The sequence below is a fragment of the Pinus tabuliformis genome, chromosome 2_1, assembly GCF_031772625.1.
Source record: "Pinus tabuliformis cultivar Carrire ecotype Pingquan chromosome 2_1, CPIR1, whole genome shotgun sequence".
NCBI lineage: Eukaryota > Viridiplantae > Streptophyta > Pinopsida > Pinales > Pinaceae > Pinus > Pinus tabuliformis.
Genome location: NC_142299.1, coordinates 887,202,413 through 887,217,931, shown reverse-complemented (window position 1 = coordinate 887,217,931; position 15,519 = coordinate 887,202,413).

Here is a 15,519-nt window from a genome sequence, read left to right as displayed (position 1 = left end):
ACTTCCCATCCCATTTAAGAGTGGGGGTGTGTGGCGAACCCACCCCATTCATTCATACATGAAAACCACTATTCATTCATTTCACAATCATATTTGGCAGACTATTCTTTGTCTAAGTGCTCTTGGCTTGGAGATATTGGCTTCGTGTTTAATTGTTGTGTTTATGACACCCCCCTGCCGCAAGTGGGACAATTCCCTTGTGGAGCAAGATTTGTGGGGCTTGAACCTGACTATCGCAACTCAGTGTTGTGTGACAAGTTATGTGTTTCAACTCTATTGCAGAGGACAACATATCCTTTTAGGTCCCTATAATGCTAGTGTACCCCCCTTATTGTTATTGTTAGTGTAGCCCCCTATTGTTATTGTTGTGCCCATGTAGCCCCTATATTATTATTGTTATGCCCCATAGAAGCCCACTATTGCTATAAATTTTATGCACCCAGATCACAAAATAGAAGAAAAGATAGATCGACGGCTTGAAAATTAGGCTCTTCAAGGGGGTAACCTCCTTTACATCACATAAATGAACAATTCTTGGATGATACAAATGACAAAACCTCCTTGGTATATATAGGAGTCTAAGGGATCACAATATAATCATGTCCTACATAACAGTAATAATACAAGGGCACAACAATAACAATAGTGGGTTTCTATGGGGCATAACAATAACAATATGGGGACTACATGGGCACAACAATAACAATCGGGGGCTACACTAACAATAACAATAAGGGGGCTACACTAGCATTCTAGGGACCTAACATATTCCCATGGCAAAGGCTTTCTGCGTGTGGTAATTCAAAGAGGTCCTAACTCCTTGGATGTTAACCTCCAATGCATGCACCAGCCATCGAGCATTTGTGAGGGGAGAAGGTCAAAGACAACAATGGAGGTGATCTCTAGGATGTTGGTGATAGCTATAATGGCAATTCGAGCAAGGGAAGGTGGTCATAAGCAACAATTTGTCCTCGTTGTGATGCAATTTCAAGCTCGGTGGGCTGACCAATACTGGGTAATTCATCCTATGTTCAATCTCTATCGTTTTGTCGACTCTTCAATTGTTTAGCTTTTGTTTGGTGGCTACTAGTATATAGTGTCCAAAGTGCAGTGGTGGTGAGCATTGGTTTTGGTATTCTTGGTTCTTTGTGGTTGTTGGACCCTACTTGAAGTCCTTTCCTCTCTTTCCATCTACTACTCAATCTCATAAGAATCCTCTCCAAACTCCCCTTACAACTCGAGTTTTCTTGGGCTTTACTTTTACTCTAGTCCATGTTTTACAGTCTCCCTGGTTGCTCTATTTTTTGGGAGGTGTCCTCATTTTGGTTCCTAACAACCCGACACAGCATGCCTCGACAGAGGATGCATTGTCATTGGTGATCTAGTGGCAAATGCCCTTAAGGATGACTACAAGCCCAATCCCAAGCACAAAATCCAACAACCATTTTTCACTCCTCTAGAAAATCCAAGAGGAAATTTGTCAACTCGAACCCTTAAGCACTAATGACCACCAAGCCTACTCAAACTCTGAAATTCAAGCTAAAGTAGCCAATTGGGTTCCCGATCCTAGAAATACTAGGGGAAGATGGAGCCAATATTTGAACTTTGTTACCCTCCATTAGAAAATGAAGACATTTTGGGCAAGAACTTGAAGGAAAAACCGGAAGACCACAACAACATTACATCCTTCTTGAATGAAATTCAATGTGTTCGATGCCATCAACATTCTTGTCTTGCTAATTCGGATGCTCGACTTGCTCACATGGAAGTCCATCTCCAATGTCGCCTAAAACCTCTAACACAACAAGAACCAATGCCCAAGGTCCAACCCTAGTAACTTCATCATATACTTGATGTTATATTTAGCTACTCAACACATGCCTTTTACTTTTAGTAGTTCAATTTATTTCAGTTGTCATGGAATTAGCAGTTATAGTTGTTGGCATTCTGATAGACGTATACTATTGTCTATCGTCAAAAGTATTGGTTTCCCTTGTGCCAAATTGCGACTGGACTTAGCTTAAACAATGATATATGGTTTTGTATGAAGTCATTCTGAGGCAATATATAATTCCAAATTAACAAAAATAAATAAAGAAAAGTTGTAGAGTAAAATATTGAAAGATAAAATGAAATTAAAATATTACAAAGAAGTGGTCCATCCTAATATAAAAGATCAAAAGTACCGACTAGTTTTGTTTTGATGAGCTTAAAGAAGAAAATTTGCATTGCTAAAATACAAATTAATTCTTACCAATTACATAGCTAAACTTGGAGTTAGACAATCCCAAAGCATGGTGGGATGCTACCTCAAGTAGACCCAAATTGGATCTCAATTTCAAAATTTCTATCACAAAACTGACTTTCTTAAGCTTTTAAGTCATCAAAATTAAAGTGGCCTTGAAATGTTTTTATTAATGATTTTTTTTGTTAGCGAAAATATTTTCATTAATTCATCAAAAAGCTACAACAAATAAACATGAAGCCCAATACTCTCTCGACTTCACTCCAACTGGATTTGTTAGCCTGGAAAGCGGTACAAAAACTAAGTAAAAAGTGCCATTTTTTACATGCCCTAAAGGCAAAAACCCAAATAGACCAAAACACATGAAGAACAAGAAAACAACCAATAGACAACGCAGATCAAGGGTGAAGATCTGGTGCATGAGCTGCACTTGGGGCCGTATGAGGACCGTCATCCCTATGAGGATGAAATTTTTGTGTGAGGCACGCCTCCATCTCGTCCAAACATTCACTAGCTCAAGGCTAGCTCTGGCACAAAGATACCACAAGGTCTAGAATGTCCCACTGATTCTATTGGATGTTGTTTAGGAATGTAATAACCTAATTCCTACCTTCGTATCGTTGTTTCCAAATGTCTTCTAAGGTGGTTGAGATGTTTCACAGTTGCTCAGCTAAAGAATCCATCGTGGGTAGTTTCTCTACTTGACTCAACAACTAGGCCCGATCCTAGGTAACTTCTCCCACCACATTCGCGCCACAAGCCACATCCTCATTCGTTGTCCTTTCCCGACCAACTCTCTCCCCTAGCTAGTCTCGAGGTCCTGCTCCTCGTCGGGCTCAACCGTGTTGACCTAACATAACCACTAGGTCTCCAAGACACCAAGAAGGGGATTTCAAAGTAAAGGGAGCAAACGAACCACTCCCATAGATCCCTCTACTCCATCTCTCTAGATAAAGTGAAGTCACACTATAATTACAATGCCTACTGGCACATCCAATGCACCAGAATTGGTGTTGGTCCTTACGGTGGGTCAAATTAACACTAACACCAAAAGAGGGATTTCCAGTGGAACCTCTGAGGCAAAAATTCCACCCAATTACGGTCCTCCTAAACCTCGATTCAAAACTTCATCGCAGAAATGCATGCTCCCAGGAAAGGATCATAACTGAGCATACCAACCATGTTCCTAACGCAAAATCAAAGTAAGAATTAAACCAAACATGAAGTACCAAGATTATCACGTCTCCACCGAAGGTTCGAAGGACTTGCCAAAGCCTGAGCTCTGCAAATTGAAATTGTGCAATAGGAGCTCCACCCCACATTTCAAAAGGGCACTTTGTGCGTCCACAAACCCTCTCCCCTGGATCCGACACCACTTTAATAATCACTCAAGCAAGCACAACACTAGGAAAATTACACCAACACCATCTGGGGAAAAGTTTCCCACAAATATGAGCATGCACAGGTGGAAAGTCTATGCATACTCAACATTAGTAAAATTGCCTTCCCTATCGTCCATGTGAAGAAACCAGGAACAAATGAAACTATTATGCATCAAGAGTATATATCGGGCCTTCACCTTCTCTAGGATTTGACCTGATTTGACCTTTTCGGCGCCACTTGTCGTGGTTGCCCCTCCACTTTAATGTACGTGTCATATACCATTAACCTGCCCACCGCGAGCCAGGATCTGTACCCTCCGTTCACCCACCCCCATCGGGGTTTTATTAATGGTTTTTAATACATAAACAAGATTTTAAAAAAATCTAAGTATTCTCACATTTTTTTTGAAGTCTTATAAACCAACTCTAACCGAAGTATTCTCTTATTTTTTTAGAGTCATATAAACAACTCTGATTTCAATAAACGTTAATTATCATGATCATCATCAGCAATGGCAGGCACAAGGGGAGCTTGGGACAAGTCACCAATAATCAAGTTGAACCATATAATCTATTGCAAGGTTTGTTTTAGGTTCAAGCTTGAGGAACCACTAAAATAAATATTGTTGGTAATTTTGATAGCTTAGATGTCCCTGGGTCACGGCTACATAGGCCATAGGTTAGGCGTGTTAATCGTCTCAGAACTCACAATACCTAACAAAAAAAAAACAAAAATTCTCATATTAGGGTGTTGGAATTCGCATCAATGGAGGAGGGGGGAGCCCACTACCCTGTCGCTTCCCATCCCATTTAAGAGTGGGGGTGTGTGGCCAACCCACCCCATGCATTCACACATGCAAACCACTATTCATTCATTTCACAATCATATGGCAGACTATTCTTTGTCTAAGTGCTCTTGGCTTGGAGATATTGGCTTCGTGTTTAACTGTTGTGTTTATGACACCCCCTCGCCGCAAGTGGGACAATTCCCTTGTGGAGCAAGATTTGTGGGGCTTGAACCTGACTATCGTAGCTCAATGTTGTGTGACAAGTTATGTGTTTCAATTCTATTGCATAGGACAACATAATCTTTTAGGTCCCTATAATGCTAGTGTAAGCCCCTTATTGTTATTGTTAGTGTAGCCCCCTATTGTTATTGTTGTGCCCATGTAGCCCCCATATTGTTATTGTTATGCCCCATAGAAGCCCACTATTGTTATAAATGTTATGTAACTAGATCACAAAACATAAGAAAAGATAGATCAACGGCTTGAAAATTAGGCTCTTCAAGGGGGTAACCTCCTTTACATCACATAAATGAAGAATTATTGGATGATACAAATGAAAAAACCTCCTTGGTATATATAGGAGTCTAAGGGATCACAATATAATCAGATCCTACATAACAGTAATAATACAAGGGCACAACAATAACAATAGTGGGTTTCTATGGGGCATAACAATAACAATATGGGGACTACATGGGCACAACAATAACAATCAGGGGCTACACTAACAATAACAATAAGGGGGCTACACTAGCATTATAGGGACCTAACATATTCCCATGGCAAAGGCTTGGTGCGCGTGGTAATTCAAGGAGGTCCTAACTCCATGGATGTTAACCTCCAATGCATGCAACAACCATTGAGCATTTGTGAGGGGAGAAGGTCAAAGACAATAGTGGAGGTGACCTCTTGGATATTGGTGACAGATACAATGGCAATTCGAGCAAGGAAGGGTGGCAATAAGCAACAATTTGTCCTCGTTGTGATGCAAGTTCAAGCTCGGTGGGCCAACCAATACTGGGTAATTCATCATATGTTCAATCTCTCTCATTTTGTCAACTCTTTCGATTGTTTAGCTTTTGTTTGCTGGCTACTAGTATATAGTGTCCAAAGTGCAGTGGTGGTGAGCACTGGTTTTGGTATTCTTGGTTCTTTGTGGTTGTTGGACCCTACTTGAAGTCCTTTCCTCTCTTTCCATCTGCTGTTCAATCTCATAAGAATCCGCTCCAGACTCCCCTTACAACTCGAGTTTTCTTGGGCTTTACTTTTACTCTATTCCATGTTTTACAGTCTCCCTAGTTGCTCTATTTTTTGGGAGGTGTCCTCATTTTGGTTCCTAGCAACCCGACATAGCATGCCTCAATAGAGGATGCATTGTCGTTGGGGATCTAGTGGCAAAAGCCCTTAAGGATTACTGCAAGCCCAATCCCAAGCACAAAATCCAACAACCATTTTTCACTCCTCCAGAAAATCCAAGAGGAAATTTGTCAACTCAAACCCTTAAGCACTAATGACCACCAAGCCTACTCAAACTCTAAAATTCAAGCTAAGGTAGCTAATTGGGTCCCCGATCCTAGAAATACCAGGGGAAGATGGAGCCAATATTTGAACTTTGTTACCCTCCATTAGCGAATGAAGACATTTTGGGCAAGAACTTGAATGAAAAACACGAAGACCACAACAACATTACATCCTTCCTGAATGAAATTCAACGTGTTCAATGCCATCAATATTCTTGTCTTGCTAATTTGGATGCTCAACTTGCTCACATGGAAGGCCATCTCCAATGTCGCCTAAAACCTCTAAAACCAATAGGAACCAGTGCCCAAGGTCCAGCCCCAGTAACTTCATCATATACTTGATGTTATATTTAGCTACTCAACGCATGTCTTTTAATTTTAGTAACAATAAGGGGGCTACACTAGCAGTATAGGGACCTAACATATTCCCGTGGCAAAGGCTTGGTGTGCGTGGTAATTCAAGGAGGTCCTAACTCCATGGATGTTAACCTCCAATGCATGTAGCAACCATTGAGCATTTGTGAGGGGAGAAGGTCAAAGACAACAGTGGAGGTGACCTCTAGGATATTGGTGACAACTACAATGGAAATTTGAGCAAGGGAGGGTGACAATAAGAAAAAATTTGTCCTCGTTGTGATGCAAGTTCAAGCTCGGTGGGCCAACCAATACTAGGTAATTCATCATATGTTCAATCTCTTTCGTTTTGTCGACTCTTTCAATTGTTTAGCTTTTGTTTGGTGGCTACTAGTATATAGTGTCTAAAGTGCAATGGTGGTGAGAACTGGTTTTGGTATTCTTGGTTCTTTGTGGTTGTTGGACCCTACTTGAAGTCCTTTCCTCTCTTTCCATCTGCTGCTCAATCTCATTAGAATCCGCTCCAGACTCCCCTTACAACTTGGGTTTTCTTGGGCTTTACTTTTACTCTATTCCATGTTTTACAGTCTCCCTGGTTGCTCTATTTTTTGGGAGGTGTCCTCATTTTGGTTCCTAGCAACCCGACACAGCATGCCTCAATAGAGGATGCATTGTCGTTGGGGATATAGTGACAAAATCCCTTAAGGATTACTGCAAGCCCAATCCCAAGCACAAAATCAAACAACCATTTTTCACTCCTTCGGAAAATCCAAGAGGAAATTTGTCAACTCGAAGCCTTAACCACTAATGATCACCAAGCCTACTCAAACTCTAAAATTCAAGCTAAGGTAGCCAATTGGGTTCCCGATCCTAGAAATACCAGGGGAAGATGGAGCCAATATTTGAACTTTGTTACCCTCCATTAGCAAATGAAGACATTTTGGGCAAGAACTTGAATGAAAAACACGAAGACCACAACAACATTACATCCTTCCTGAATAAAATTCAACGTGTTCAATGCCATCAACATTCTTGTCTTGCTAATTTGGATGCTCGACTTGCTCACATAGAAGGCCATCTCCAATGTCGCCTAAAACCTCTAAAACCAACAGGAACCGGTGCCCAAGGTCCAACCCCAGTAACTTCATCATATACTTGATGTTATATTTAGCTACTCAACGCATGTCTTTTACTTTTAGTAACAATAAGGGGGCTACACTAGCATTATAGGGACCTAACATATTCCCATGGCAAAGGCTTGGTGCGCGTGGTAATTCAAGGAGGTCCTAACTCCATGGATGTTAACCTCCAATGCATGCAACAACCATTGAGCATTTGTGAGGGGAGAAGGTCAAAGACAACAGTGGAGGTGACCTCTGGGATATTGGTGACAGCTACAATGGCAATTCGAGCAAGGGAGGGTGGAAATAAGCAACAATTTGTCCTCGTTGTGATGCAAGTTCAAGCTCGGTGGGCCAACCAATACTGTGTAATTCATCATATGTTCAATCTCTCTCGTTTTGTCGACTCTTTCAATTGTTTAGATTTTGTTTGGTGGCTACTAATATATAGTGTCCAAAGTGCAGTGGTGGTGAGCACTGGTTTTGGTATTCTTGGTTCTTTGTGGTTGTTGGACCCTACTTGAAGTCCTTTCCTCTTTTTCCATCTGCTGCTCAATCTCATAAGAATCCGCTCCAGACTCCCCTTACAACTCGGGTTTTCTTGGGCTTTACTTTTACTCTATTCCATGTTTTACAGTCTCCCTGGTTGCTCTATTTTTTGGGAGGTGTCCTCATTTTGGTTCCTAGCAACCTGACACAGCATGCCTCAATAGAGGATGCATTGTCGTTGGGGATCTAGTGGCAAAAGCCCTTAAGGATTACTGCAAGCCCAATCCCAAGCACAAAATCCAACAACCATTTTTCACTCCTCCAGAAAATCCAAGAGGAAATTTGTCAACTCGAAGCCTTAACCACTAATGACACCAAGCCTACTCAAACTCTAAAATTCAAGCTAAGGTAGCCAATTGGGTTCCCGATCCTAGAAATACCAGGGGAAGATGGAGCCAATATTTGAACTTTGTTACCCTCCATTAGCAAATGAAGACATTTTGGGCAAGAACTTGAATGAAAAACACGAAGACCACAACAACATTACATCCTTCCTGAATGAAATTCAACGTGTTCAATGCCATCAACATTCTTGTCTTGCTAATTTGGATGCTCAACTTGCTCACATAGAAGGCCATCTCCAATGTCGCCTAAAACCTCTAACACCAACAGGAACCAGTGCCCAAGGTCCAACCCCAATAACTTCATCATATACTTGATATTATATTTAGCTACTCAGCGCATGAATTTTACTTTTAGTATTTCAATTTATTTCAATTGTCATGGAATTAGTAGTTATAGTTGTTGGCATTTTGATAGACATATACTGTTGTCTATTGTCAAAAGTGTTGGTTTCACTTGTGCCAAATTGTGACTGGAATCAGTGTAAACAATGATATATGGTTTTGTATGAACTCATTTTGAGGCAATATATAATTTGAAATTAACAAAAAAAATTATAGAAAAGTTGTAGAGTAAAATATTGAAAGATAAAATGAAATTAAAATATTACAAAGAAGTGGTCCACCCTAATATAAAAGATCAAAAGTATCGACTAGTTTTGTTTTTATGAGCTTAAAGAAGTAAAATTTGCATTGCTAAAATACAAATTAATTCTTACCAATTACATAGCTAAACTTGGAGTTAGACAATCCCAAAGCATGGTGGGATGCTACAATCTTTCATCTTTGTGCCCTTAAGAGGGTTGGAGATGAAAAGCACTTTCTCATAGCTAAACTCGAAGTTGGACAATCCCAAGGCATGATGGGATGCTAGAAGTTGTCATCTTTGTGACCTTCAGAGGTTTGAAGATGAAAAGTACTTTCACCAACAATACCTCAAGTAGACACAAATTGGATCTCAATTTCAAAATTTCTATCACAAAACCGACTTTCTTAACCTTTTAAATCATCAAAATTAAAGTGGTCTTGAAATGTTTTTATTAATGATTTTTTTTGTTAGCCAAAATCTTTTCATTAATTCATCAAAAAGCTACAACAGATAAACATGAAGCCCACTACTCTCTCGACTTCACTCCAACTAGATTTGTTAGCCTGGAGAGCGGTACAAAAACTAAGTAAAAAGTGCCATTTTTTACAATGATGATCCCTAAGGAAAAAAACCCAAATAGACCAAAACACATGAAGAACAAGAAAACAACCAATAGACAACATAGTTCAAGGGTGAAGATCTAGTGCATGAGTTGCACTCGGGGCTGTAGGAGGACCAGGATACTTATGAGCATGAAATTTTTGTGTGAGGCATGCCTCCATCTCGTCCAAACATTCACTAGCTCAAGGCTAGATCTGGAACAAAGATACCAAAAGGTCTAGAATGTCCCACTAATTGTATTGGACGTTGTTTAGGAATGTAATAACCTAATTCCTGCCTTCGTATTGTTGTTGCCAAATGTCTTCTAAGGTGGTTGATATGTTTCACAGTTGCTCAGCTAGAGAATCCATGTGGTAGTTGCTCTACTTGACTTACCGACTGGGCCCGATCATAGGTAACTTCTCCCACCACATCCGCGCCACCAACCACATCCTCATTCACTGCCCCTGCCCGACCAACTCTCTCCCCTAGCTAGTCTCGAGGTCCTACTCCTTGTCGAGATCGACCGTGTTGACCTAACATAACCACTAGGTCTTCAAGACACCAAGAAGGGGATTTAAAAGTAAAGGGAGCAAACGACCCACTCCCATAGTTCCCTCTACTCCATCCCTCTAGAGAAAGTGAAGCCACACTATAATTACAATGCCTACTAGCACATCCAATGCAGCAGAATTGGTGTTGGTCCTTATGGTGGGTCAAATTAACACTGACACCAGAATAGGGATTCCTCGTGGAACCTTTGAGGCAAAAATGCCACCCAATTATGGTCCTCCGAAACCTCGATTGAAAACTTCGTCGCAGAACTACACGCTCCTGGGAAAGGATCATAATTGAGCATACCAACCATGTTCCTAACACAAAATCAAAGTAAGAATTAAACCAAACATGAAGCACCAATCTTATCACGTTTCCACTGAGGGTTTGAAGGATTCACCAAATCCTGAGCTCTGCAAATTGAAATTGTGCAACAGGAGCTCCACCCCACATTTCAAAAGGGCACTTTGTGCATCCACAAACCCTCTCCCCTGGATCCCACACCACCCTAATAATCACTCGAGTAAGCACAACACTAGGAAAATTACACCAACACCATTTGGGGAAAAGCTTCCCAAAAATATGAGCATGCACAGGTGGAAAGTCTGTGCATACTCAACATTAGTAAAATTGCCTTCCCTATCGTCCATGCATAGAAACTAGAAACAAATGAAATTATTATGCATCAAGAATATATATCGAGCCTTCACCTTCTCTAGGATTTGACCTTTTTGGCACCACTTATCGTGGTTGGCCCTCCACTTTAATGTACATGTCATATACCATTAACCTGCCCGCCACGAGCCAAGATCTGTACCCTCCATTCACCCACCCCCATCGGGGTTTTATTAATGGTTTTTTAATACATAAACAAGATTTAAAAAAATCTTAGTATTCTCATATATTTTTGAAGTCTTATAAACCGACTCTAACCAAAGTATTCTCTTATTTTTTTTAGAGTCATATAAACAACTCTGATTTCAATAAACGTTAATTATCATGATCATCATCAGCAATGGCGGGCACAAGGGGAAGGTCACCAATAATCAAGTTGAACCATACAATCTATTGCAAGGTTTGTTTTAGGTTCAAGCTTGAGGAACCATTAAAAGAAATATTTTTGGTGATTCTAGTATTATAATCGATCACCTTTATAAAGGGGCCAACCTGTTGGAGATGAAATTAAAGTCAATTTTAAGCAGATTTAAGCTTTGCCTTTTTTTTTAATATAACACACTACTTATCATATCTTGAGACAAAGCAATCAATCAATATGCCAATTAGGGGAGTTGAATTAGAAGTGGGATCATTGCTCACTAAAGAGCAAATTAGCTGTGGTGGATGGGTGGCAGGAGCATAAGGGATGCATACTCCAAATTAAAAAGCCACATATGAGGTGGAAAGACAAGGACAAGCATCTTAAACTCTTCATATGGCTCAGGAGTAGGACAATCATCCACTTCGTGGTGGTGAGGTATGATGAGAAGTTAGTGAAATTTTCCTTGTGATGTTTGTGGGCGTATTGTGCAACAAGAAGGGCACTGACATGAGTCTTCCTTGTCACATATATGGGATGACAAGAACTAGCATATTAGGGTGATGTCATGTTTTCATAGTTGGTGGTGGTTCTAGGGATTAATTGGCTCGCTTCAACATCATTGAAGGTTGCGAATAATGTGGCCCCCATTTGCGGAAATGGTGGAACTCGAAGGTATGACGAGATTTCATTATCCATTGTCCTAGGCTATGATTTCAGGCATATCAATGGATGAGGATTTTACACTTGGGTATTGTGAAGCTTAAAATAAATATGAGTGGTTTATTCGAAAAACTATGGGTGTTGGTTGACAACAAGAAATGAATTCACTGTAACGCAAGGATGGTAAGGATAAGTGAGGTCTAGGGAAGGAAATTATTTTCCCTAGATCTGAATTATTGGAAGTATCTTAAAATACCTACTATAAGAATTTTACTAGTCGATTTAAGGCTATTACAACATGCAAAGGTGACAACTGGCAGACTTTGTGTTGAAGATTCTAAGCAAACTCAAAGGAGATCATAGGAACTTTGGAATCCAATGGACAATTCACAACGGGTTAGGAAGGAAAAGGTGTGGGACTGGGAAGAGGTGGAAAATCACATACAATAGGAAGTATATCAATTATAGATCAAGCACAATCAAACAATGTCCACCTTGACAACTACGATGGAACTGTTCATGGATTATGGAAACAACTAAAAGATTTTAAATTAACCCTAAGCTAGCAACAATTAGGAACTATTTCTTTTGGCAATTCGGTTAGTCACATTGTTAATTGCATATCTCATATGAATGTACCTTTTTGTCTTCAAGAGGATAAATAAATATGTCATGTTGATATCTCATATCCATATTTCTAGTATAAGATACACAGTATAAATGTTGTAGGATTTTAATTTTTTTTCAAAAGATATATGTATCTATGCATGTAAGCTTTGTAGTAGGTTGGTTATGTGAGCTATTTACATTTCAATAATACATGCAAGATGATACCTATAATCTAAGAGATTTTTTTGTTTTTTGTAAATTTTTATTATATAACCTTACCTAAATGTAAATTTTTAACACAAAATTTTAAGTTATAGCTAAAAATCATCATCATCAAATACTTATAAATATTAAATTTAAATATCATGAAAAAATATTATACATGATTTTTTAATTGGAAAAAATATTAAAAAACACTTTAAAAAAATTTAATGCCCTTTTATTCTTAATAAATTTGTTATTCAAATAGTTATGTGCTTATGAATATTGAAAGTTGATCTGGTACAACGACCTCACTCTAGCCCTCAGGCTGAGAGAAAAACTAATTTCAATACACTAATTAAAAAAACAAAACTATTACTCAAATAAATATCCATGAATTGTATTTCCATTTACATTATTGTTGTGTTTCACATATGCTTTTATTTTGTAATATTATTAACCTATCTAATTACTTTTACACATTTTTTTAAAATTCATTTTTAAAATTATTGTATTTTTCATATATTACCATTATTCTATCTTATGCACCTCTTTCGTGTTTAGTTATATAAAGTTTAATTTTAATTAAATGATATATTATAACAAGATTAATAGTTGTTATGCAACATAGTCTCTACCTCTACTGCTATAGCTATTTAATTGATTAAAGACTGTGTTCTTACAATGAAAGCAAAAGACTCTCTACACAAAGCTCTCCACATAGTGAAAGCTTTGACACAAAGCTCTTCCCATAAGCATCAATGATAGTTTCAAGCAAAAGACTCTCTACACAAAGCTCTCCGCCCAGTGAAAGCTTTCGACACAAAGCTCTTCCCATAAGCATCAATGATAATTTAATTGACATGAAACGTTCTATGAAATTTTCAAAGAGGGGTATTAGTTTTAGAGAATCAATTGATTCTCGACACAAAGCTCTTCCCATAAGCATCAATGATAGTTTAATTGACATGAAACGTTCTATGAAATTTTCGAAGAGGGGTATTAGTTTTAGAGAATCGATTGATTCCAATAGTAGTGCCGAGAAATGTGTTTTCTTTGCATTCTCACACAACCATTCACTCACATTGTGCAATTACGTTTTTAATAATTTGAATATATAGTTTAAAGCTAGATTCACTTAAGTTGTTCAATTACGTCTTTAATAATTTGAATATATAGTTTAAAGCTAGATTCACTTAAGTTGTTCAATTAGGTTTTTAACAAACATACATCCATCTTAACTTTGGATCTATCGAGCACTGAGAGGGATCAAATCTCTAAAAGAGATTTGATCCATCTACCAGCTTGGTAATTCTAGAGTTAAGATGAATCTATGTTGGTTTAATTTCCTTCTTTAAATAGCCTATATTCCACATGAATACCATGGGCCAAGACCATGGGTTCTCATAAACTTGGAGCTCAAAAACGAGTAACTTTGCCTTATTATTTTAATTTAAAGTTATTTTTGTTTTAACACAAAGTTATTTTTAATTTTTAATTTAATATTATTTTTGACCAAGTAAAAATGATTAAGATAAAGCTATTTTTATTTTTATTAATAAATATAATTATTAATTGTATTATTTTATTTTATTTTTATTTTTATTTTATTTGATCAAATAAGATGTCATAACATAATATTACAACATTTCCTCTATACTTGACTAAAAAACACCTCTCAATATAATAATTTAAATATATAATTTTATTTATATTTTTGAAATTTAAAACAAAAAACATAAAAAAAAAACCATTTTTCACATTAAGCATAAGAATAATAAAAACTAAATTAAGATGGAATATCATGTAAAATTCATTATGATAACCATTATGCGGAGACTTTCATTGTGTTAAAATTTTGATTATGATAATTCTTACTCGCACCTCCTCACAACACTTCCTTCCGCACAATAAAATCCTCGCATGGCACTTACATTTGTGGAGGTGCAAGTCTTCCAAAATCAGTTATATTAAAAAGTCTCCTTTCATTATGACCCAAAAATACAATCACGATGGTCAATGAATAAGCTAACAAAGCTTGACAAAGTTGACTACCCTCGACATATTCAGTGTATTCTTTATACGAAAATTTTATGGAACCATGTGACAGGAAAGAATATCTCGATCACTGTATTTTTATATCATCTTTGTTACTGAGAAGGTAAGCTAATTACGCAAATGTTAGGTGCTTTCCAAGAAATTGAATCCCTGCAGTTTTATTACAATTTATTTTTGGAAATTTTATAAAATTTTGATCTCTGGTCAATATAGAAAATTATGTCAAAAAGTAAAATGTTATGTGCTTTCCAAGGAATTGAATACCTGTTGTTTATTATAATTGAATTTTGGAAAGTTTATAGAATTTTGATCGCTGGCCAATATTGAAAATTATGCCAAAAAGTAAACTATCGAGAAGCTTTCAAGAAAAGTTTCGTGCCCAGGCCTCCAAAATTCGTGGCACTTGACAAATGAAATTAAGGCTTCCAAAATTCGTGGCAGTTGACTAATGAAATTAAGTAATTCCTTATGGCAGGGTGTGCACCAACCATGTCCAGAAATTGAATTTAGTGAGATTTTTTGGAAAATTTTGTGGTAAAATTTTTAGGTTTTATTTTTTTTTAAATAGAAAAGATTTATTGAAATTATAAGTTTGATGCTAATCCTTTCACAATTAAGTTTTCTAGAGTTTTTCAAGGCTCTGAATCTATTTATACAATAAAAAAATCAGTTTAAATAACACAAATCAAGATTTCACCTTAAATCTGACACCCGAAAATCCAAAAAATCACACTAAAGACAATTCCTTTGATTAGAAAACAGAAATTCCCCACATAATTAACTTCCACACAACATTGTTCCACACAAAGCTATAAGATCCTCCGCATAATGAACTTTCGCACAACATGGAAGAGGAAGGAATGGTTTCTGTTGTTGTAATGGATTCAACCCCATGTCTAACAATTCTG